This window comes from Falco rusticolus, chromosome 1 (genome assembly GCF_015220075.1).
Source record: "Falco rusticolus isolate bFalRus1 chromosome 1, bFalRus1.pri, whole genome shotgun sequence".
Lineage (NCBI taxonomy): Eukaryota > Metazoa > Chordata > Aves > Falconiformes > Falconidae > Falco > Falco rusticolus.
The window spans coordinates 125,300,913-125,326,569 of record NC_051187.1 but is presented as its reverse complement, the minus strand read 5'-3'; positions in this window follow the sequence as shown (position 1 = coordinate 125,326,569).

The window sequence follows — 25,657 nt, the reverse complement described above, 5'->3', positions numbered from 1 at the left end:
TTCTCAGAAGTAACTTGCTAGGTACAAATGGTATAAAAAATTACATTCTTTTATCTGTGCATGGATATCTAATAACCCTTGAATAATTTTCTCTCTGTTAAAGCAAAAAGCAAGCCCAAGTATAATTTCATGTAGTGCATATAACAAGTTGCACAAAACTGCCAGATTAGTTGCCATACCATTCTCTTCTCTGTAGCAAAAAAATTGTAAGAGGTATCAAAGTGACACAGTGTTTTTGACATTTTAGCAATAATAGGAAAACATTGTTTTGATGTGGTGTATGTATTTTCCTATCACTGAACAGAACAAGGAGGCTATTTCTAGCGATTTCTGTCATCTCGGCTCAGTTTACATTTCCACGGACAGGCATCAGCATTTGTATTATTGTTGATGTGTTTTCCTGGTTAATTAAAATTTGTTATATTCTTCTATTTTGTGACTACAGGTTATTGAAAACAAATATAAGGATGAACAATCAATCTTACAACTATTATATCCCTAACCACCAAATCTGGGCTTTTAAATTTCATCACCCACACTGGCATCTATTTTTTCACCAAGTTCTCCATCAAGACTCAGTTTGAACACTACAGGAAGAAGAAAATCACTTTAAAATTTACAAGATAGCCAAAGGGGTGACGTTAATGGATAGCTGTCAACCAAAATGCCTTTCAAGTAGGTATATGCACATCTTGTATGAAAATCTAAACTACTTTTTTGTGAATAGTTTACAGGGGAAAAAAACAATCAGCATTTAATCTGGATTGGTTATATGGCATTGCTTCCCTCTTCTCATGGAAAAATATATTTAGATATTTTTGGTGGCAGATGAAATCTTGAACTAATTTTTGCTGATTCTTTTCATTTTATCTTATTTCTTTTCCAGAGCATCAGCTACTTGGTTGTTCTTTGAGATGTTTGCTTTTCTGAATATTAAACTAAGGCATTTATTCACCACTGGCATCTTCAGGGTTTTCTGTGAAAAATGCCATGTAATTGGTGCAGAATTCTTTGGCAAATATATCTGTGGGAGGCTACAGATATGTAACATATATTGTATGTACTGATTGCTTAACTTAGTATGCTTATTGGATAATATTTGCGAAAGACAGTAAAGCCCCTGACAGATTAATTTAAACCCAAATGATATCTCAAACTATACACCTTAAAAATCAGTGAGCTTCAAAGACTGGAAGATCTAGGCCCAGTAATTCACATGGAAGTAATACAAGGCTTTATCGCAACAGTTCAAGACTTTTTTATAGACTATTATCATAGCACCCAAGTCCTTACCTAAACCCATAAAATAATCCATTGTAAGTTACAACTAATATTGAAATTGAAAATATCTGAGTACATTAGTCATGTATTACTGAAACTGATTCGTTTTGAAAAGATAGTGAAGCAAAAAACCTAAATTAAAAATCCAAAATTTTTGTCATGAAAGGATGGAAATTCAGGCACTTAACTGCATAATTAAATACATGATGGTTTCGGATTAAAAAAAGTTTAGTTTGTATGAAAAAAGCAATCTAATGTTCAGTAATGATAAAGGTAGAAATTATAACTTTCCCTGATTTGTAACAAAATATATACATTTCAGTTATTTCTACTTGGGTGTTTCAAACCGATATAGCTTCTTCAATGAAAATGCAATTGAATCTAGCTGTTCTGTTTAATCACAGCCACATTCTCCTTTGAGCTGTATTTTGAGAGAGATTGCTATATCTTGAAACACACAAAGATCCCTGCCTGTGGTAGTTTTGATAAGTGTGCTTGAGTTTTGGTTCATATTCTTTGAGCCAAAGTTTGTGTCAATAGGAGTCCTGCTCCAGATTGCAATGTAAATGTGATTCCTCTTGATCGCACTGACACCATACCTCAGCAGACAAGAACATGGACTTGCCAAACCTCCCAAATTCCTTTACTTCCCACACAGTATGGTTAAGTATGGTTCCCATAGTATGTATGCCTGACCTTACTCATTAAGTCTACTAGACAAACCTACAGCATGTTATATCTGAGGAGAAGCTGTTTTTCTCTCAGGATGCACACAGAAATGATGTCTGCTGCAGTTGTCAGGACAGGTGAGGCCAAAGAAAGGATGATTTAGTCAGTATTTTCTGTAACTGGAGGCAAAAATCCCACCCTAATATTTGTTCTAATGCCTAACACCTGCAGTACTAGGAGCTCATACTTCTTTTGCGGATGCAGTCTAGCAAGCCTTTCTAGTAGTAAGAAGATACCAGGATGCAAACATGTATTATATATTGTACCTCACACTTTTTGTTCCCTTGCCTCATGCCTCCCGATCTGAGTAACAAGTGTACCTCAAAAGTTAGTTATCAGACTATTTCAGGATAATCACGAGTTCAGAGGGTTAAGTCTCATACAGTATCTCATACACTAACTGGAAATAAGAACTTCATTTGAGTATGCTGGTGTGTTTACTAACTTCAGTGAGGACACCAGAAAGCTGTTCCACTGGTACAAGGAATTGTAGCTGTCACTTGTCACAGGAACATTTCAGCAGGCTGAACTTAGAGTGAAAGGGCTACCTTTAGTTTGCAATCACATGTATCAACTTGCCAAACTGCATCATGCACTGAATTGCTATACCTGGGAGGCATGGTCAGGAACACTGTTCCTGCCAATAAATCTATAATTTGCTCTGACCTTCTTTACGTAAAGAATGGGTCATGTTCACATTTCGTTTTTTTTCAAGCAGTTGTTTTTCTGACTCCCTTCCCTGACCTATCTCACCCAGCTTCTGCCTGTGGGCAAATATCAAGCCAGGTCATGCAATGCCATAAATCCTGGAATCCAGGTTATTAATCAGTGCCTTTTGACTGCCTTTCAAAATAATGTTTCACACTCATAATAGCCTTCTCATGTTCTCTTCCTCCTTCTTGGCACAGATGATGTCCCTCACATCCTGGATTGCCACTTCGGTAACTGACAAAATTTTTCCTTTCTGGACCTTGCCTCACAGGGAACTGCAGCAGACTGTCAGCCAGGGGAAATGAAACCTTGAAGGTGCTCAGAAAAGTTTGAATAGTTTGAGAACTTCAAAAGGCCAAACACATCTGATTTTTCATCAGCATTTGAACATATGTCTAGCATTAAGCAGTAAGGAAATATATGCCAACCAGTGCGTTACGTGCCAGAATGAAATTGAAAAAGCAGCAATATGAGGTTACTTTACTCCAGAAGTCCCTGAAATGAATGTTCTGGGGTCACTTTTATGCCAACATGTGGCCTTCTGCAGTCAAACAGTTAAATAATGTTTATCTAATTGAGGGGAGCCATTCAGGCTTTGAAAAGACTACACTTTTCAAAGACAAATAAACAAATGAGGGTTTCTTGGGTTGAAATAGACTACTCAAAAAAAAAAAAAAAAAAAAGAAAAAAAGTTCTTCTCTGCCCTGCTGGAAACAATGTTGTGGCCTGTTTGTCTACTAAAGTCTAAAAAAATGGAGGAAGTAATCTCCTCTTTCCCATTCAATACATTCATAAAAAAAACATTGGCAGGGAAAACAGTTACATCAGTCACATTTGTCTGTGAACTCTTGTCCCCGGCAGATGTTTTCTTTTGCCTTTTTGCCTTTGTCAGCCACCCTGAAATGATTCAGGTAAGTGAGCAGCAGGAGTTCATTACTATATGCTGACCCTACCTTAAGGCCTGGCTTTGTCTCCCCTTGCTTCTCTGGAAAAGCAGGGAAGAAATTCAGAGGAAATATGCCTGCCTGAGACATCAGAAACAGGAATGAGTTTGATAAGTGACGGTTGTTGCTTATCCATTGATTGGGGCCTAGGGCTGAGAATCCCTCACAGGAGCTATATGTCTGGCTTGGTGTTCTCCTTCAGATGTGTCAGCAGAAAAGAAAGAAAGGAAGATATATTAACATTTCACAGAATCTGAAGATATAAAATACAATTCATTTTTAGCCAGCTACAGCCCGCTGACACCCTACCCCATGCCCGTATTTGTAACTTGCTATCTGTATCCTCTGGCAGATTCATCCCTTTGCAGACTTTTCCTCAGGAAGATTGGTGAACAGCGCTAGACAGAGTGGCAAAGCACTCCAGCAGAAATGTTAGGAATGTCATAGTGACCTCATGAAGATGAAGGTGTTGAAGGTTAGATTGTGGCTCTTCACAGATCTCTTCTGAAGTCATGAAGATGCAGCTTCATGATTCAAGGCCGTGTCCCCCATAATGGGTCATGAGGCAGAGCACAACCCTACAAAACGATTTATGGTGGAAGTACCTCGTTTTCATGTAAATAAAAAAAATCATCCCTCGCAGTTTTTGCACAGAAGTAAAATGTAACTCTTAAATTTCATGTTTGTGTTTAGACTCACTTTTAGACTATGTATTTGCATGCATAAATGCAGTGACTGCATTTCAAGGCTCTGTTCAGTCGCTGGGATCTTTCCTAGCAAAGGTCTTTGAAAGAATTACTGCGTATAACCAAGACATATGGTAGAACAAGTACACATTACTTTTAAAAAAATGTTTTAACAAGTTAGAGCTTTTGCTTTCACAAAGTTTTCATCAATTGTATAAAGATTATTTGTTGTAGACTATTATGAATATTCTGAGCAGCAGTTAAACAGCAAAGACTGAAGTGAGTAGATGAATGTGAAATAAACACTTGTGGAATATTTCTGCTGCAACTTTAAGAAAAGTCTTTCTTGTAATTACACAGTGATTAACAACTGTATTTGTATTTTCTTATCTTGGTCTCATAAACATATCCCTTTCTGCAGCTGGTAGTAATACGAGCTTTGAAAAAAGAATACTGATAGCTCTTTTGAATGTTGAACAATATTTTCTTTGAAGATTATTCAAATTAGTTTTAAAGTCTCATTAAATGATAATTTTTAAACCAACTCTAAAACCAACCTCTAAAAATTCTTAGCAAAAATTCAGATCAGTGGAGCATGAAGTTGGTAGGTAATACCTTGGTAGGTATGTTGCTCACACTGCTACATTCTGTAAATATTTTATTTGCTTGTAATTTTTTCAATGTACTAATTGTCTAATAAGGCTTTCAATAATTTTAATAATATATTTATGAACCAATTTACATATTCTAAATATTAAATACAATTTTAACTTCTTTAGAAAAAATAGACTATTTATTAAGAGGACCTGATAGCCAGATACTGACAGGAATATAAGTAATTGGTTTTTAAGATAGTGTAGCAGTGCTTAAAAGATAATTAAATATGTTGGCTTCTTTAATCATCTAATCACTGTTTGCAAGCCTAGTCCTGCAATAACATTACGTTTTTCATAAAGAGCAAACTTTAAACAGTTCATAAGCTTCTTTTCTTATCATGTGATGTGTTAAACACATGTGACAATTGACTATTTCAAAATACGCGTCAAATTAGACAGCCACTAAATAGATTTATTGTAAAACCATTTAAAATACCTTTTAATGGAGCCAGGAGGGAACTGTGGAAATCCTTGATAAATCATAGTAATATTAAAGAATGTCAGAAGTAAGCTTGTGGGGATTTGAGGTTGGGTGCCTACTCACTTATTATCAAAACACACCAAATTTCCTGCCACATCTGAGAGGGAGAGAAATTGCACTAGTCAATGCATGTATTAAAGGAAATAAGAAAGCAGCAGCCCCCAAAAGGCAAATAAAGCTGAGAAAGAAGTTGGGAGATGAAGATAACACACTATTCCCAGATGAATCCTGCAGTATTTGTTTTCCATTCATTTTTATTTACTGAGAATTGGGTTCCTTCATAAATATAAAAACAAAATTACAAATCAATGAAGAAAAAAAAGATAAATAACCTTGGACACTTTGTAGATTGTTTACAACAATCTGTTTCAACTGAGTAGTAAATCAAAAGCTGCATTGTTTAATGTCAACAGATTTCAGGTTCTGAACTTGTGCTTCAGCCTAGAATTTATTAACTGTGTACATATTGCTAATTGTAAATGTATTATTGAGTAGAAACACTACATAAAGCTTCCTATGTTCACATTTCATTCTTTGAAGATCTCTATATTGTTTGTCAGGAATTACTTTTCTTCTTTGGAACATTTCAGTGATGAGCGACCCTTTCAAAAAGAACACCAGTGCTTTGATTTATTTTGAAGGCATTCTCATTAAACTGTGTACTGCTATATTGAAATACATGATTACTGTAAAAGTGCTGACACAAATATTTTTTCATATTACTCTTTAAGTTGGTTGATTTTCTGTGAATGTTAAATCAAGGGCATGAACATACATTTCTTCATCTGCATAGAGATGAAGATGTTTCATATATTCATTATTTCTTCCTCTGCTGTCAGTTTTATGTATATAGACTTTTTGAAGAAAATGTACTAAGCAAGCATTTAATAAAACTGCAGTTTTATAACTCATACAGCACTGTATTTATTTTTAAATTCAATTATAGGAATAAACATATCTATTAGTAATAACTGTATTAATACACATTTCTATAAATATTTCAGCAAATTGAATAAACTAATACTAACATTTATTTGGTTGTATACTTGTAGCCCTGCTGTGGTTAAGTTATAGTTATCGTTGAGGAGTTATAATTTAGGACTTGCTTATATAATTTTCTTATATATTTTTATTTATAAATATATATTTCTATTTATAAATATATATGCAAATTTTATATATAAAGGCATATATAATTTTCTATGAAACATTTGGAACAAAGTTTTTAGCCTTTTTCCCAATGCAAATGACTACTTACTTTTTTTTAAACAAAAATTTTAAATGATGTATTCTTGCTTTTCAGAAAGATTTTTACTTTAACAAAGGACTTTCTGTATTTTGAACATTGACTGTAAACAAACTTACAGTGTGTTAGAAGCACAGACTGATTTTAAATAATTTTAAAAGAACATTTGTTAAGACATTTTTCTTTTAATGTTTTAAAGGCAGGTACTGTATGTATTTGTGATTTGCATATCTGACTATACTTAGATCTGCTAGTATTTACTAAATAACCTTTGTTTAACTGAAATACCACATCATGAGTCTGTGAATGAGTTTGGATTTTATGATGAATATTCTGGTCAATGGGCCTATTTTTGAGTATTTGCATATATGTGATTTATTAATGAAATTTAGAAAGGAAAGGATGACTATTACTGCAATGTCTCATGTTTATTCAACATCCCTTTGCTTTAAATCTGTAACCACAAATTTGTGTCAGTAAACATAGGTGATGAAAAATGTAAATACCCTGAAGAAATTACATGCAGTATTATGATTTCTTCAGTATCTTGGTACTTCTTCACATGCTGTAGTACATATAAGCAGAGAATTTGTTCAAACTTTGCTCTGTTTTTGACCTCCGAGTCATCCGTGTTGTCATAGTGTTGTGAGGATATAGGCAATTTTTCAGGTTCTCTAAGTTTGTTTGATGTCTCTTATCAGTATCAATAAAGCTTTTTAACAGTTACTTAAAACAGTTATTATTTTTGTTTGTTTGTTTTTTAAAGTAAAGCTACTTGATTTTTTTTTTTTTTTCACCTGTCACTACTGCTTGAAGCTAATCTGACACGCTGGGAGGCAGATTAACCTAGGCCTCTAGATATCGTCAGTGCAGATACTGTCAGGGAGCACTGAGTCTGCTTTCTTATGAACTGGTATTGTGTTCATTACATATGCCTATTAACTTCTTTACTTTTACTGAAAAGAAAACATCATCCTGCTCATTCTCTAAAGACAGTTTAATTCTTTTCCAGACACAATACAGATGATTTCATAGCACTGCTGGTGAGTATTTCCAGCACATGTGCCCACAAATCAGGCTAATCTTCCAACTCTCTTCTACCATGTATGACTTGCCTAAATATTTTGGGAAATATATATGAAAATGACAGTACAAACTGTCAAGCCTGTACATTTGAAATCCTTAAATTATATGAAGACTTCATTATTTTCTTTGCAGATACCTGGACCTTTACTTCTTGAATAATATAACTTTGGAGAAAGTAATCTCTTTTAACAAAGGAGGTCTCATAAGTTCTGCAGCTACAAGCAGCAATAATTCCTGCACTAACAATCTGCATATAATTTGTGCCTTCATCCACATGAACCTTTTTAGATTCTAGTTGAAGACATCTGAGATTTAAAGGCTAGTAAAGTGGAGATTTGTAGATTGCCACAAGGAAAAAAAAGAAAAACGAGGGGGGGGAGGGTGGACAATTAAGGGGAAAAGGTAGATGAGAAAGGCTGTAAAATATGAAAGGGGAAAGAAGCAGAGACAGAATTAGTGGAGACCCTGAGTTATCACTTTGACAGTGATAACTTCGAGAGGAAGATAGGAAAGACAGAAAGAGGCAGAGACAAGCAGGATTATGCTGTACAGGATTGTCTTTGAACATAGTGCAGAAGAAAAGCATCTGATTTATCAAGTGGAATATCTTTCTTTTAACAGAGAATATAGCTGGAATGCTCCAAGACTACTTACTGGGTTTTGGTTAAGTTTATGATATTGGTCCTGATACTCAAATAATGTGGGTTCTGTCTGCATGCAAAACTCAGCCTAACACTGCTACAGCCTTTATGTGTGTTTAACAGCTTTCAAGGTAATTAATTTTATTTTGGAATGAAAACAGAACATTTTGTGAATTTGAGTGAAACAGAATCAGATTACTTGATCCTCAGGTTTCAAGTCAGTCCTTCTGGTCAGAAGCAATCTGGCAAAATGTCAAATATCTCATTACAGAAATCTTCATAAAAATCAATAAATCGCTGCTGAAATGTCTTGACTTTGAAAAGCAGTGTATTTTGACAGATTACATGTCGTCAAAAATATTTTGATCATTTTAAACTGTCAGTTTAACATTTTCTGTGGGACTGTGAAACTCATTCCTACCTTCAGACTGTAACATACCAGATCTGTTACCCTTCATTTCAAAGCATGATGGGAAACTGCTTCCTGTCATGGACTTTCTGGCAAACACTAAATGATTTCAAATGGTTGTATTTTAGAAGGGATGTGTAGAAACATCTTTTCATTTTTCTTTAGTTTTTCTGGTTTGTTTTTATATATTTTCAACTTTCCAGTGGATTTGGCTTTGCTTGTGATATACAACATGTTGAGGTAGACATGAAAGAAATTCAGGCTCTATAAAGCTTGAAAAGTCATGCTGCTTCTTAACTTATCCAGGATCCAGAACCCCACAGAGCAAGTTAAAAATATACTCAGTTTTAATGGCTCAGATGGCAGAAGTTCTGAGTGGCAAGCCTGAGCAGCCAGTAAGAAATACACCCAAACCCAGCCTTCTTTGTCTTTCTTACCCAGTACTACATGAAATACTTTTGCTCTCACTTCAGTCATTGTGTATGTACATTTTCTAATGTCTTTGTATAAAAATACACATACAGATCTTGCAGGGTGGATGAGAAGTCAAGTTCTCCCTTTTTAACAGCTGAACTAAAAAAAAATACCAAAGAAGTCCAGTAAATCAGGAATGCTTTTTCAGAATGGAACATAATCAGCAGGAAATAGTGAAAATTGCTTGTAACTACGGGCTAAAACATTACAACGGAGATATGGGTTTGAGTTCATTCATGAGGAGGCTGAACTTGTACCTAGGTTTTATATACTCTGGATGACTTCAAATCATGGATCCATCTTATGAAGAGAGAGGAAGGGGAAGAGGTATTGTACAAGGAAGAAAGAAAGAAACAAATTTCCTGAAGAATGCTCTTATTCCACATGAAGTTTCTCAGAGAGAAAGGGTTAGGGGGAAAAAGTCTAAAATAAACAGCCTAAATTAAAGATTAAAAGCAAAATCAAACCAACTTGTTTGATGTATGCTGTTTCAATGCCTCCAGAAAGAAGTGGCCTGTAAGCACTTGCTGCCATGAGACTTCAGGTCTGAGATAACAGGTGTTTGTGATTGCATCCTGAAGATGAAATGACAAGTTTTGTGAAGTGATAAATATAGCAGAAGAAAAAGAAAGCTTTGGAAAATGATTGCCTTTAATGAAATACCGCCCTGAAAGATTTAGAGTTTTCATCAAGTAGTTTTCTTCTAGCCCACTTCATTTAAATACATGGGAATAAAATGTAGACCACAGATATCTTTGAGCATAATATAGAGGAACAATGGATCTTTACCTTGCCTAAAATCTTTATGGAAAGAGGAGTAAAATGCATAGATATGCACGTGTGTGCACACATACAGAGACATGTATTTTTATATATTGACACAGGTATATGTGTGTGTGTGTTCTTAATACTTTCAGTGAATTTTGCTTTCATTAAACTGTGAAGCTAATAATAACAGATTGATATCATATGGTACTTACAGATATTACAGAAGCTTCCTTGAATATCAGCAGTCTATCTACTTCAACTGGCAGATAATGAAACAAATATTTCATGCAGGGAGTTTTGACAGACAGCACAGTCTCTTCCAGAGTAACCTAAAAGTCAGACAAGTTAGAACTTATATTGTGGGACCAGTAATAGATTTCTGTGCTTGAATATACTTTTCATATGAATTTAAGTTTCCAATTCTTATATCTGGTATTCAAAGGTTGAAAAAAATATAATAATCAACATAGTGTGTACATGATTTACTAAATTGCCTATGAATAGCTATTTCTAGCACATGTACTAAAATATATTTCATGGAATATAACAGTATTTGCCAATGTAACATGCATGCCTGAACATTTATTTTTCTACTGAATGCCAAAAGCATGTCCAGTAATGCAGAAGGCACGAAATATATTGTTCCTTTATCCAGACTCTCATATTTTAAATATAAAATTGAATTTATATACGCATGCTGCTTAGAAGTAAAACCCCCATAATTTTAGCATGGTATAAGTATATCAAAAAATCCCTTACTGTAGCATATTACATCTTTTTCTTTAGCTTTCTGTATTGTCTTTATAGACATTTTCTTGATTCTTTTTTCAAAAAGAGAAATGAATCCTCAGGGCTGGTTACGTAAAAGATTATAGAGGATTAGAAAGCCACCAATGATGTTTGCACAAACTTTACAAAAGATGTCAATGTTGCAAATGTTTAAGATAAATTTCTATTCGATGGTATTCCATAATTTTATTAAAGTCATTTTAGGAAGGCACTAGAGTCTTTATGTTATGGTCATTAAACAAGTACAAATGTACATGTGAACCATCAGCTATGATAAGACACAAGAAATAGTATCTCTCTCCTCACTTACAAACAAGTAGATTTAACTTCACTCCTATTAATACTTACCACATGAAGTTGCCCACAAAATCAGTCAGGTTACATCAGTATAAAGGCAAACTGAGGTCATAATGAAGCATGAAAGGCTCTGTTATCACTTTGTAAAACACAATAAAATAGAGACACATCCCTTAAGACCTTCGATATTCCTTTGAATGCTTTATCACTCAAAATTTATGCTTCTAGAGCAAAGAACAAACAGCTCTTTTCTGTAGGTGGTTGCTTACAAAAATATTTGATAATAATTATTAAAGTACTAATATTTAAATAAATTAAGCTATCTTTGATAAACATAAAATACACATTGGTTGTAATGTTTTATGAGATATATAATTTATCAATAACTTATTTACAAACTATTTTTCTTTTTTTAAAAAATTGAGATTTATGCCTCATACTATTTTTTTTGGGGGGGGGGGGATGGGGGGGAAAGGCCTAAAGTATATAAGAGAATTGCTCTTGGATCACTCAGTAAAATAGCGAAAAGTCCCAAACTTGGACTGACAGAGAACAAGGATTTCCTTGGACCCAGCACAATAGTGTGTTGAAGAAATATCTGTTTGTCAGTGGTCATTCTTCCTACCTAAAATTTCTGCAAGATTCTTCCCCTCAACATTAACATTCTTTAACAGGTTAATGTCCAAAAGTAGTACTCACCAACCTGATCTTTAGATGATGCCTTCTAACTGCAGAGGTACTTAGGGAAAGAACATAAAATTTCTTGTGTTTGGCTTTTTTGTGGCGTTTTTTTACTTTTATTTTATTTTTGTAGAGGTAAAACCAATATAATAATATTAATATAAAATTTATGCAGATAGGATACAGAGATTATAACTATATCTCATACAAGTGCAGGAAAAATATTTTTGCTACTTTTATGGAATTAGGTAGTATAAAATATGCTTAATGTCTTTGGGGCATCATTTTATATCAGGAGAAATGTGTTTCCAAGGGCATCTGGTTTTAAAGAATTTTTCTTACTTCTCTTTCAAGGTCCATGTAGAAGTCTGTTGTAGGAGCACATTAGTTTGTCCAACAGAAAAAAAATGGCTTTGGTACATAAATTTATCTTTTTTTTGCAGCCATCTTTGCCTTAGGAAGCCCCAAGGCCATGCAACTCAAATAATATCTGAGAGCACCACTTCAGTTCCTTAAGTTTCAGCTGACAAGGTGCCCTTGGTGCAAAAAAGCTTAGGGCATCAGTCTAGCATACAATTTGAGAAAACTGTGCCTTTGAGAAGACAGAAAGAAGAGATTTCTTTAGAAAAATTCCAAGGCCATCAGACTTGAACTCCCATATTAAGTCAGATAATTATATCAAACCCCTCAGTTATTGCCAAAGAAATGTGCACTTCCAGATGTCAATCCATGCCAAATAAAAATACAACTAAATGAACAAACAAACAAGCAAGCAAACTTTCCCAAAGATGCCTTAAGGCATCAGCTTTGTTCAGGTAGCTTTCTGCTGGGATACCCCAATGGCATAAATGAATAACAAAATAACAGCAAACAGGCCATATCCCAGGTAGACCATACACACATAAAGTGAAAGATAAAGGAGCTCTTTTTTAACTTTTGTTTTGTTTTGTTTTGTAAGGTAAAAAAAAAAATGCAAACTGAAAAGGAAAGAAGAAATGGATGTTAATAAAGACAACTTGAAATGGAAATGGAGAAAGTAGAAGGCCTAGCAGAGGTTGAAGATAAGAGAGAAAATAGAGGAAGAAGTGGTTAAAAAGAGAAGAGGAAGGAAGACAGATGGTTCAGCGGGCTTCTTTACATGTTTTAGTATTATATACAATAGTAGCACTGTATTACCATTATATGCTATATTATATATTATAGTAGCGCTTTTACAGACAAACTTTTGATATAGGCAGGACCAGACACTTTAAAACTGAAAGTAATAGAAGTTTTGTCTTCAAAAAATTTTACTTTTACTGAGACACAAGAAGAGTATGCAATTATAGATCAGCCAGAACAGAAGAGTGATACATAGGAAAAAAACCCCAAACATCAAAAGTAACTTGCATTCACCCAGGTCGTATGTATAAAATGTATATACAAAATACTTTCAGAAGAGATTCCCATCTCTTATATTTTTGGATTCTTGTAGGAGTCATGGTAAATGTCTGTACTGGGAATTATGAGAGACAGATGAAAATAAAGAAAAGGAAAAAAAGAAAGTGGAAAAGAGGTTACTAAGACAATAAAGGCATTAAATCACCGTCTGTAGTCTCCACCTTCAAAATACTGATAAAAAACTTTCCTTCCTCCTTTTTGTATTAAACTAAGAATTGATTCTGCAATGATTTATCTCATTGTAAGCTATGAACTTTTCCACTGAATGGTTGTTAATGTCCCAAGGATGCTGTAAATGTTTTGCTGCTGGTATAGTCCACTATTGCATTTTTAAGCATGTGATTTTATTTATTTAATTTGCCTGAAGAAATGAATGAGGAGAACACCAGTTTTTCATATCTAATATTTTTTCTCTGTCTTTATACAAAATACAGGGTACAGTAATTCAGCTCAGGAACAATCAGAAGTAGTTTGTAGTATCTACAGAATTTGCTTTGTGAAACAGGTTACATGTTATTTAAACTATATAGGAGAAGATTCTTGTACACAAGCAGTAAGTATGTTTATCCTACAGATCCTTACCACCTCAAAGAAATGTCATGAGAGGTTGAGCAGGAAGGATGAAAGGCAGCTCTGCACACTCTGCAGGATCGAGCAAGCTGTTAATAGTAAAGGCTAGGTTAAGCACCTGTGACACATAGAATATGGATATGCTATCAGTCTTACCGATTTTAAACATATTCATTGATTAAGGAAATGCTCAGTATAAAAATTCTTGTTCCACAGTGATGTGCTTAAAAGTTTTATGATGAAGACCTAGGATTACCCCAAGTGCACCGTGGCTTGCGGAATTTTTATTTAGCTACAAGGTAGTTGCTTTAAATTAGATTTTGGCCTCTGTTAAGGAGAGATCAAAGCAGACAGGAAGTAAGGGCATATTCATTCTTAACTGACTTTGCTGAACACATGAGGAAATTATGTCTTTTGAGGTAAGAACCTCAGAAATATCCAATGAACAGACTTCTCATATGCTGACTCCGTACAAGCTATTGATTCCTTATTTGGTGGCAGTTGAGCCAAGTTAAACATTATCCAAAGGGCTGGATTTCTGCTAGCTGCTGAAAACCTTGGATGGTTAGTTTGCTGAAAGAGTTCTGAAATGTTTAGAGAAGTGATATGCTGTCATTTTTCTGAAAAGCATCCATGTGATGCATGCTACATAATACTATTGCAATAGGAATAAAAAAAAGGCACTCTGAAAGAATTATTGTGTATTTCACAGTAAATCTGCCATCCTTGTCATGTTACTAAAGCTAAAATGGTGCATTTAATAACATTAAATAAGAGAAAGCAGGTGGAGAAATCTATAGAAAGAACATTAGATTATTTGTAGAGTTTAAAGAACATTTGTACAGTATAAAACACAGGTAGAGTATAAAGAACGTCACAGTATTTCCTGATTTGTAATTATACGTTTAGAAAACATTCACAGATTAATAAACGTGTTATACCTGTTTCAATACTTTGGGTGCACATTAAATACTGAGTATCAACAGAAATGGAGATATTAAAAGCTGAGATTACTAGAAAGATTATTTCTTATATATACTTTTCACAGTTATATTTTCATAGAGGAGCATTCAGTTCAACTTTTAGGCTATTTTCAGTCAGTAACTTTCAATGGTACATATATTTTCAGGGACCCAGACTTGAGCACTAGAGGAAAAATACTGTCTATTTCCATGTATCTACAGGAGGGGAAAGAAATTTCTAGGTGAATTATTTATGTGTCATTCAACATTTCTAAATCTATAATGACTTCAAGGATCTCAGAGAACTCGGAAAAAAATGCAGAGACCCTTATGTTAAAATTGTTTATACAGGGAAAATCTATAACCTTTCTAAAACTATGCATTATTCTATTTTTTAAAACTCTTTAACCAAATATTCCTGCCAGACAGATCATCAGTCCATCTTCTTTCATGATCCCATTAATTATTTCTCTAACTCTTGATTAGCATGACATCTAGAAGCATGAAGTACCATTTTTGCTTTAGTGTTACCAAAACCATCCCAATTACGCTGAAGGAAAAATAGAAAAAATAAGAGGTGATGAGATGAAGGCAATTAGGTGAAGCCTCTATATTCAGAGCAGTAAAGGGAATTTAAATCCTGGCATTATTTGCATAAAAGTGACGTCTGAGTGAGACTGAGAAAGGAATTGTTGAAAAGCTATTAGATACATGAGTGATTAAGAGAAGGATTAAACCCTGGAGGACAGATGGCATGAAAATTCAAATACATGGTGCAGGTCATAGGGTCATAGAATCATAAAATAACTCAAATTGGAAGGGACCTGTAAGGATCATCAAGTCCAGCTCCCTGCTCCTGGCAGGACTACCTAAAACTAAACCATATGACTAAGAGAACTGCCCAGATGCCCCTTGAACTCTTACAGGCTTGGTGCTGTGCCCACTTCATTCCATTTCCCAGTGTTCTGTCGCTGGTCACCAGAGAGGGGAGATCAGCACCTCCCTCTCTGCTGCCCGCCTTGAGGAAGCTGTAGGCTGCGACGAGGTCGCTCTTTGGCTTCCTCAGAGCACCCTACAAAGCTGTCACTCAATGGGAAAGGATCAGTGGCAAGAGATAATTACCAGTCACGAAACAGAGTGATTGGACAGACAAGGACTGATAACAGGACAAAGTGTCACAACGCTAGTGATGTAACATTGAACCTGGTTTCAAATGTTTTGTACATAAAAACTGTGAAAGACTGTGTTCTCCCGGTTACTTTTTACATACCATAACAACAGTTCCAGGTATTCCTTTCCAGTGGAAAGTTTACTTTCAAACTCAGAGGCAGAATCCAGTCTTCCTAGTTTTCTTCTGGGGTAGACTCATTCTTTATAAGGAATTCCAAGAGAAATCTTTTCTTTCTAGGAAACATGAGACCAAGGTTATACTTCATGGCTCCAAGCAGGAGGTGGGCATGAAGTAGAGGAGACAAGCGTTGTACCTGCTGGTGCCAAACTAACCCACTGCACTGGCTGCGGTGGGCTCTGTCTCTGTGTGGGTGGTGGTGGCTGGTCCAGGCAGCACTTCGGAGACATACAAGAGATGCTGAGGGAGAACTTGAGAGATAAGAGACCTGGAGGGACAGTCAGGGACCTTGGACCAGCCCAGGCTGTACGTACTCCCCCCTGGATGGTGCCATTCACCCATGGCATGGGTGATACATGGTGGCAGCTGACACACTCAGCCACCCACCCTTTTACCAGGGTGGTGCCATCTGCCCCACAGAGCAGAGAAGTTGTGTAATGCCTAAAATCATGCATAGGTGTGTGCGGTTCAGGTGTTTTGGTATCTCAGTTTATTTAGCCTCCTCACTTTCAGTTTGGTCTTAAACTGTGATACCCACTGAAACTGAAGAGTTTTTCATTGGTGTTATCCTGGGATTTGTGGTCCATCTGAAAACTGAAAACTGAGTTGAATTACAACAGAATGTGGATGCAAAACTTCAAAGAACCGTAAAAGGAAAAGCATAGGTGAATCTCTGCAAAGAGCAACTGTCTACATTTAAAAATCTCACCTTCAAAGTTTTAAGAAAACATCATAAACTCTGAACATTGCTGTGGAAAAAAGGACAGGCACACAGACTATCCAACCTGGTTTTGCAGGTGTGTGATTACCGTATTCAATAATATTATTTTGTTTCCATCTTCTTGCTCCTTACCCTCATTTAGCATCACAGAAAAGAATATCTGGGTTTTTTTAAAAAACAAATTATTGGGAATAGAGGCATTCAAAGACAAAGCCCTCTCTATTCATTCTGAGGCCTACAGATGTACTGAGAAAGAAATAAAAATTAGTCTTGGATCTAGAGATCCTTGGCAACAGAATATCATATAAACTACTAAACACACTAAAGTATTTCTTTCCTTATTGTCACTTCCAACCTGTTGTTAACTCATACTTTAGAAAAGGACATTCTATGTGTTTAATAACACCCTAAGCAGTCAGATATAGTTTTATAGTAACTCTTTCCTACGTTTGATTATGTAGTGCTTCCTCAAGTACTACTTCTGTCCACTAATTATGCTTTGTAAAATATTGGTCATCTCATGACTGCTTTTAGAACAACTTGGTTTTTGAACATGGCTGGTTGCTATTAAGTGGTTTTATGGATCCTGAAACCATAAAATAACAGCTGAGACATATTTTTTACAGTCCGTAAAGGTAGATGTCCCCAAGTAGTCATTATAGACACCACTTGTTTATTTGACGGAGATAGCTTATTATTTGTGGCTGAAGTATCTGGGCAAGCACACTTAAGATTATTTGAGAGTTTATTACGAAAGTATTCAAATGTTATGAACCATATTTCTCCCCAGATGATTTCCTTAGGAAAACACAGAAGCTTTTTACTTTGTGTTACATAAAATGACACTTAGATGTATAAAACAAAAAAAAAATCATTGGGTATCTATTACAGATGTTGAACTTTGTAATATATTGGTGTTTCCATTTGGTAAAGGCTTCCAATGGGATGGTTTAAAACATTAATGATAATAAAATTTTAAGGATATCATGAACACAAAGGCAACTTTGTATATTTTTGCAATATTTCAGTGATATTTAGCTCAAGTACTAACAATGGACACAATCTGATTACTTATAGAAAACAATATGTAACTGTAATCCTGCAAATATTTATGCATGTGCTTACTCAGGTCAATGAGACTACTTATGAATTACAGCCAATAGGTCTTCCTTTATAAGCACTTACTGCCTGGCATTAGGCTCATTGCACGGAGGGTTATGGATTATTCATGACAACAAGCACATACCCTACTAATAAATGTCTGCAGGATGGGACTTAAGAACATTTGCAGGATTCTTGTTGTCTGATAGTAAACTCTATCTGCAAATAAAATGAAGATTTTAATAGGAAACTAGTTGCATTGGTGTAGAGTTATCAATGTTTTTTATAGCTTATCATTTTAACATCACATTAGTCTCTCTTTACTTCCAAGGGCTTTACTTCCAAGCAGTGCCTAAGGCACTTTTGAAACTAGAAATGTGTTTTTTTTCAAGTGCTATCAGCAAAATAAAGTTGAGCAAAAGTTAAAAGAAGTGTTGAGTTAACATTGTCATAATTAATTCAATTCACTTAGTGTCCTTTCAGTTTTTCACATACACCATAATGAATAGGTCTATTCTAAGAACAATGTCTTATTAGAATATAAAAAACTGAAGCAAAATTATGGGACATGGGTGTAATTCACCACAATACAGATATTTTGGCTGGTTGCTATAGTGCCATGAACATCTGGTTCGCAAGAAAATGAAACAAAATTCATATTTACCTTGTTTTATTAGCAGTCGTAGTGTTGTAGTTACAGCTACGATGGTCAGAGTGTCCTTAAGTGAGGCAAGGTTTGTAGGGAAAAGTTAGACCAATTTTTATTAGAGGAATTGATTCTTAGACTAATTGAGAGAACTTGAGAAATTTGAGATGGGCTTTTCAGATAGACCTTCTTTAGACCTATAAGCCAAATCCTTTGCTAATTTTCTATTTTTCTAGACCAGCTAATAGCTGTTATTATCTAGCCTTTCAAATAACACTTCTTGCATTTGTTTCGTCATGGCTGTGCAATGGAGCTGGAGTTGGTAGATCTGATTCAGGCTCATTTATTTGTCCCTGGAAATGTAAATCCAGTTGCACATTCCATTGTCATACAGCAATGCATCAACTGGATCCAAGCAGACTTTTTGAATCCTGACAAGCCACTGCAGTCTTTTCATCAACAATGTATAGAAAAGAATATCCATTTCTGCATAAAAAATAAAAGAATTATTCAGGAAGTTCACAGTTCATTTCTGAAAAGATAAAAAAGGTAAAAAATATTCAGGTATTTTATTTGTTCAAAATTATTTTCACTATCCATGAAAAAGCAGCTGCTGTCAACAAGACTGTTAGCGGAAAGAAAATCCGTGCCTCTCAGAAAACTGTGTGCAGTAATGCAAGTTGCTTACTACTACCTAAATTAATATCCACCTGAGCACCATCATTCAAAACCAGAAGCCTGTAGAATGTACACAACTGCAGGGTTATCCCCTACAATTCATTAAAATCTCTTCTAGAGGTACAGGCTTTCTTTTCTTATTCAGGATTAAAAGGGTATATGTAAAGCCCTAAAGAGCAATCAAGAGGCTCATAGCTCTAGGTCCCAAATTCAGAAGCAATTTAATCCTTTTTGCATAAAGTGAAACACATTCCTACATCTTACCTTGTCCTACTTCACGTTTTACAGAGCTGACTGAAATACTGATATTTAAGAAAATAAACAGCATTATTAAGTCATGGCATAATTCAATGGGAAAAAATAGAGGATACAAACCCACAGAAAACCATCAAAAGAATGAAGCTGTTAAGGATGCAGCAAGCTGTGGGCAAGGAACCTAGCCGAACTCCCAAACACAAGCATCCTCTGTTACCAAGAAATTTCCAGGTGTACCGTGGCAATCAGAGAGATGGAGCCTAAAGGCACAGGGACTGCTGGTGATAACTAATCAAAGAGAAGAGCAGGTGCTGTGCTAGAATTCCCCTCAGGCTCTAGAGAGCAGTGCTGGAAATCTTTGCAGCCATAGTGTACCTTCAGCCCACAGGGAGGAATTCATTGCAAATGTGTGTTTCAGGTAAGAAAGTGAGCCTAATTTTCTTTATAATTCCCTTTTAATCCCCCCCCCCCCCACACACACACACACACACACATAAAGAAATTATTAGCTATGTAAAGACATGATGCTGGCAAAATGAAAGTCATGTGAGGATATATCTGTAGGATGTGAGTTTATTCATACCTTCAGCTAGGGAGATGTGAATTATCCCTTCCTAATGCAGCTCCAGACTCAGTTCTACAAACCCAGTTTTGAACCTTGCTCATCAAGATCTTGTGAAAAGTCAACAGAAGTATATAACAGTATTTCTAAAGATGAAACATAATTTCCTAATGTCTTCTATGATGCATCCACAAGCTAAATTGCATACATGTAAATACACATCTGGGGTTCATGAAAGCTTTAGGAATGTGTTCCATAGAATGCTGTTTGCAAAACTACCGTTATGTTTCTTCTCACTTTAAATTAAAATGCTTTCTGATGAAAGGTGTTTGTAATTAAAAAAAGAATGGGGAACAAAATGAAAGCTAATTTTATGTGAGCCAAGGGAATGACATTAAAAGTGCAAAGCTAGCAGCAGTAGCAGAAATATACCATAGCACCCACAAAACCTGCCTTAGTTTTCTAAAAATACATACCAGTGCACTGATGTTTATAAAATATGTTTGAAAGGACAATGCCAGCACCAGCATTACAGAAATGTACACAGTTGCATACTGAAAGCTGTGGTGAATGCCATAAAAATACAAATCAGGACATACTCAGCAGCAGCACCGTAACACTGCATTTCAGATCTTGCACAAGTCAGCATGATCATTACACAAATTCCTATCAGGGTATGTTCAAAGTCATATCTTGGACTCTTGCTGTTGAAGCTAGCCCTTTTCTTTTATGCCTCCTACCTTTCTTCATAGTCTTTTGCAATGTGTTAAATTTTTAGTTCCCACAAAGCAGAAACTGGTCCTCATGACTGATGTGTAAAGCCAGGTTATCCTATGGTGAAATCCAGATCATAACAGATGTTCACATAATAATGCACACAAAATGTGTGTGAAATATATATGAAAAAGCTGTATTTACCAGAACTCTAGCTACCCTGAAAATGTGCATTTATTATAATTTACTTTGTAAGAACTTTAAAACTTAGCAACTTGTTATCAACTTTTTGGTAGTGAGGCTTCAAAATAAGTGCTACTCTTCTTGCTATTGGAACTTAATGGAAAAAGATATATACATGAAAAATTAGACTAAAAAGATTTCATTTTCTTTCAGGGTTTCTAAAGTTAATATCTTAGAGTACTACAATTTCTGTGACCACAAGAGGATTTGCAGCAACTTTATCCATATGTTGTTTAGAATGAGTTTCTCTGTGTTGGTAAGCAGTTTTAGTTTTTTGCAGTGGTGTTGAAGAAGTTGTGGGTCTTGCACTGCAAGATTCTGACCTCTAGGAAGGACTAGATTTGTTGCTCCATATAATTTGTCATTCTTGATAAAATAAATTTTATAATAGCATTGTGGCTTGGGGGAAGCCTCATATAAACAGTATCTCACATAAAGAAGTGATGTTCTGCACTTAGGTTGGATGCTTCAGAATAGGGGAACAGTTCAGGAGGAGAGAATATCTTTCCAGTCATGTGTTGTTGTTATGTCACACATACCTACGTGTCTTAGTAAAATTGCACCATCTGTAATAAATCTGTCAGTTGCATGCAGGCCCTGACAACCATCAGCCAGGGGGATCAGGCTGTGGTCTCAGCTCCTGGTAGAGACTTCTCCTCAGCAATGCTACAGAAAATATGATGTATAGGTGAGGAACTGAGACTTCATTGGTTCAGAGGGGATTTTTTGAGACACATAACCGGATTCTATGATCATTCTATGGTCATACTCTAAACAAAGAGAATTCTTGTAGGAGGCCTGATGCTTTGGGCTGTATTTTACAAAAATTTCCAATCCAGTGTTGGTTTGAACTGAATTAATCCAGTCAGTATCACTGTACAGTCTCACAACATGTATCTCATGGTGCAGCAATTTTTTAAAAAACTAAACTTTTTATTTCATTGTTACAACTGGCTGCTGGGTTTTAAAGACAGTAGTGTCTAGAAGATCATAGCCTTTTTATGTCTTTGCTGAGGAGAACTACCTGGAAGGCTGGAGTGCTATCAGAAGCCGATTAAAGTTTGGGAACCACGGTAGAAGCATGGTCTTATTTCTCATGTTTTCTCTCACAAGATGAATAATTTGTTTGTCCTTTGCTTATTTGCTTTGCTGTCTCTTCTAGGCAACTTGAACCTAAGATGGCAGGATGATATTTCTACTCCTAAAAGGACTTTTGCAAAAGAGCTCCTGAGAAACCCACATCAAGAATGCTGCTTCTTGTCATAATGTAGGACATTCAGGTGCTCCAATTCAATACCAAAGAACCCTTAGAAAGCCTTTAACATTTACCTATGCAAAAGATGGAAATATCCATCCGAATATCCAAATAAGAAACAACTGTTACACAATTCTGTGGATGAGTTAGAATTTTTGATTTGCACTGATACATAAAAGGTTTCTCCAGCAGGTACATCTCTTTGTAAAACCTGAAAGTCACGTGATCCTGTCTCTGAACAACTGGTGCTCAGCTAAGCAGCATCAATGTTATATGCTTGCTAGTATTTTTTTTGTTGTTGTTGTTGACTAGTTCAGAAATAAGTAATAGTGAGGATTGTTATAAACTCTGAAATTCAGATATTACTTTTTTAGATTATTTGCTTTCTCGAGCAGGGAGCGATAGTAGCACTGCTCACCTCTGCAAATGCTTTTCAGTTAGACATAGCTGCAGAAGTTAAAGTATATACTGACTGCAGCGACTTGTTACATATATTTCAAGATGCAAATGCCAAGAATGGGAAAACTGTTTGGCTTGTCAAATAGTTGCCTAAGTAATCTATATGTATCAGAAAAGAAGGAGAAAAAAACCAGCATTAAACGGCACAGGAGAGGAAAACAGTCAGATATGTGACAGGGTTGAACAGTATCTGCAAATAAAAAAAGGTGTTATGTCCAACTGTTTGTGCTGTACAAATATTTTATTCAGTTCAGAGAACACCTGCATTTTATATTACTTACATGGATGGTCACTCAACTTGACAGGCATTTACCAAACTTTTTTTCAATGGCAGAAGTGGAAATAGAAATAAAAACCCCACTATCTACCAAGAGGATAATTGATTCCAAATAAGAAAAACCCCCATGCCCCTAGTGCTGTCTGTTGACTGATAAATCATAGATCAAAATCCCTCCTATAAAATATTGAAGCAAGCCTTATACTCCTCAGGCATAGATTGGCACTTTAATGATCTGCACATGCGAAAGACCATTTGAATCCAAAATAAATTCAGAATGCTGTACTGGTGTCTGATTTCACCTCAATTTTATAGCCATCTGCTTATGACAACTCCAATCATAATGTTTCTGAAAAGGAGACGGATGTTCATTAAGAGTGCATTTAAATATGCAAACCATGGGAATGTTCACTTTAACAGGATGGTTAGTTTTTCTCCCTTATGGACTTACAGATACAGGCCAATATCTAACGGACATAGTCAGCAGCTCATATGTCTAACCTTTTCAGCATATAAATCATCTTTAATCTTCAACAGATTTTTTTTTCTCTTTTGTTTTCTGAAATGAGATGCTTGGCTATTATTTTTCAGATAGCAAGAGTATCTTTCTTCTGAAGACATTCCTTATGTAAACAGTTTCTTCTGTCTGTTCACAAACGACATTCCTCATTTTTCCTAACAAAAAATGTGCAAGCTAATGCAGGTAGAACATACCAAGCAGATAATAAATTGCTGTCAGGATGGCTTGCCAATGGTAAGAACTATAACCAAGGTTGTGACAGACTTTCCTGGAGCCCTTAATTGTGTCCCCAAATAGAAAGTCAAAACATGTTTGGCTTTTTAAAATATAGGTGACATCTGGAAAACATTTAGCTGTCCTCTACTCTTTCAGTGAATTCTCTTTGGCCTCAGAAGATACACACACTTTTTCTTCTTTGTTCACTTGATTAAAAGACAAAAAACATCAACACAAACTACAATCAGGCTTTGAGCTAAACCATATGTTCCTTTTTCCTCATTACATAAAAGACATTGCAGGCCATTAAGTATCAAACCTTTGCCCTTAAACATACTTCTACACTTTTAGGACACCAACTGTTTTGGTACAGCCAGAACTGTGTATGAAAATCCTGTGAAATGCAATGACACTTGATAACATTTTTAAAAGTTTGATGGCCATATTCAAACTGTTTTGAAGCAATGGCTCTAACGGATAGGTTATTCTTATTTTACATTGATGAATTTTGTTCTACAAAAGAAGATGTTGGTATTAAGAAAAAAATATATCTGATTGTATACAGTACAGTAGAATGAGGCAATAAAATGTTTTCATTTAATTTGAGCTCCAAAACAGAAACACTTTCTTAAAAAATCTACAGCGGTTGTACGGCAAAATCAGCATTGTTCAGCTGTCATAACTGCATCTCTTACAGTAGGTTATTTTAAGTTTAGTCTTAAATCCAGCTGTCCTGTGTTCACAATATTTGATTTCAGGATAATGGCAACACCTTTATAGCTTATTTACTCTCAAGTAAAGGATGGATAATTTCAGCAATAACATACTTTTAATGAGATTTTTGTCATGGAGTAAATTCGGGACAATGTTCTCTACTAGGATAAATTGTTCCAGTGCCAGCTTCAGACAATCTGTATTCAAAAGTTATGATGATACCGGAGACAATACATTTTTTCTTGGCAGGTAAACTTTCATAAGAATTTTTCAAGGCTGAGCTATATGAGGCAGGACTTGCTAGAAAGAGCCATTGCAAGCTGCCAAGACATTAAAGAATATGCATTGGCAGAGAGAACAGCAGTATCCTGGAATTATCCATCAAGCACTGGTGCATTCCTAGCTTCATCTGAATCCTTCTGGAGCTTGCAAGGTAACTCTGACAAGTTCAAAAATTGCTGGCTGCCCCATGGGGAGATGTTTCCATCTGAATCACTATTTCCCTTCTGCTGTGTTCTTTGAAGAACAATGTTATACGCCCAGTACTTGGACTGTGACCATTCTGAATAGTCATGTGTCAATTAGTCCTTTCATTTACTATTGTTTTTTCTTTCTCTGTCAGAAATAAATAATTCTGTCTTTAATATATTGGACATAATATATTGAATATTGGACTTTTTTTTTTTTTTTTTGTACATGGCTAGTTCTCTTAATTTGTCCCATCACCCTTACTGTAATAGAAGCCCAAACCTTGTCAGCTTTGTTGTTTCCATTTTTTTCCAGCAGACAGATTAATTGATTTGCTTGGATAATGCCATCATCCCTCCCTCAGAATCATCAAATGACCTGAGGATGTCACACCAAATCATTATTAGTATTCTCTCCATCAGTACCAGGTATAAGTTGGCTGATGTTTTTAGCAAGTATTTGCACATACTTGCAAATATGTGGTCCAAAGATGCTGTTTGTTCACTAGCTCTCGTGTTTTGGAATCAAGCATTTCTCCATATGACAAATCATCATAAAAGATTTTCTTCTGTAAAGGTGTTTCTGCATAAGCAACTTTCTTTTCTTGCTTTTTTTTTTTTTTTTTTCCC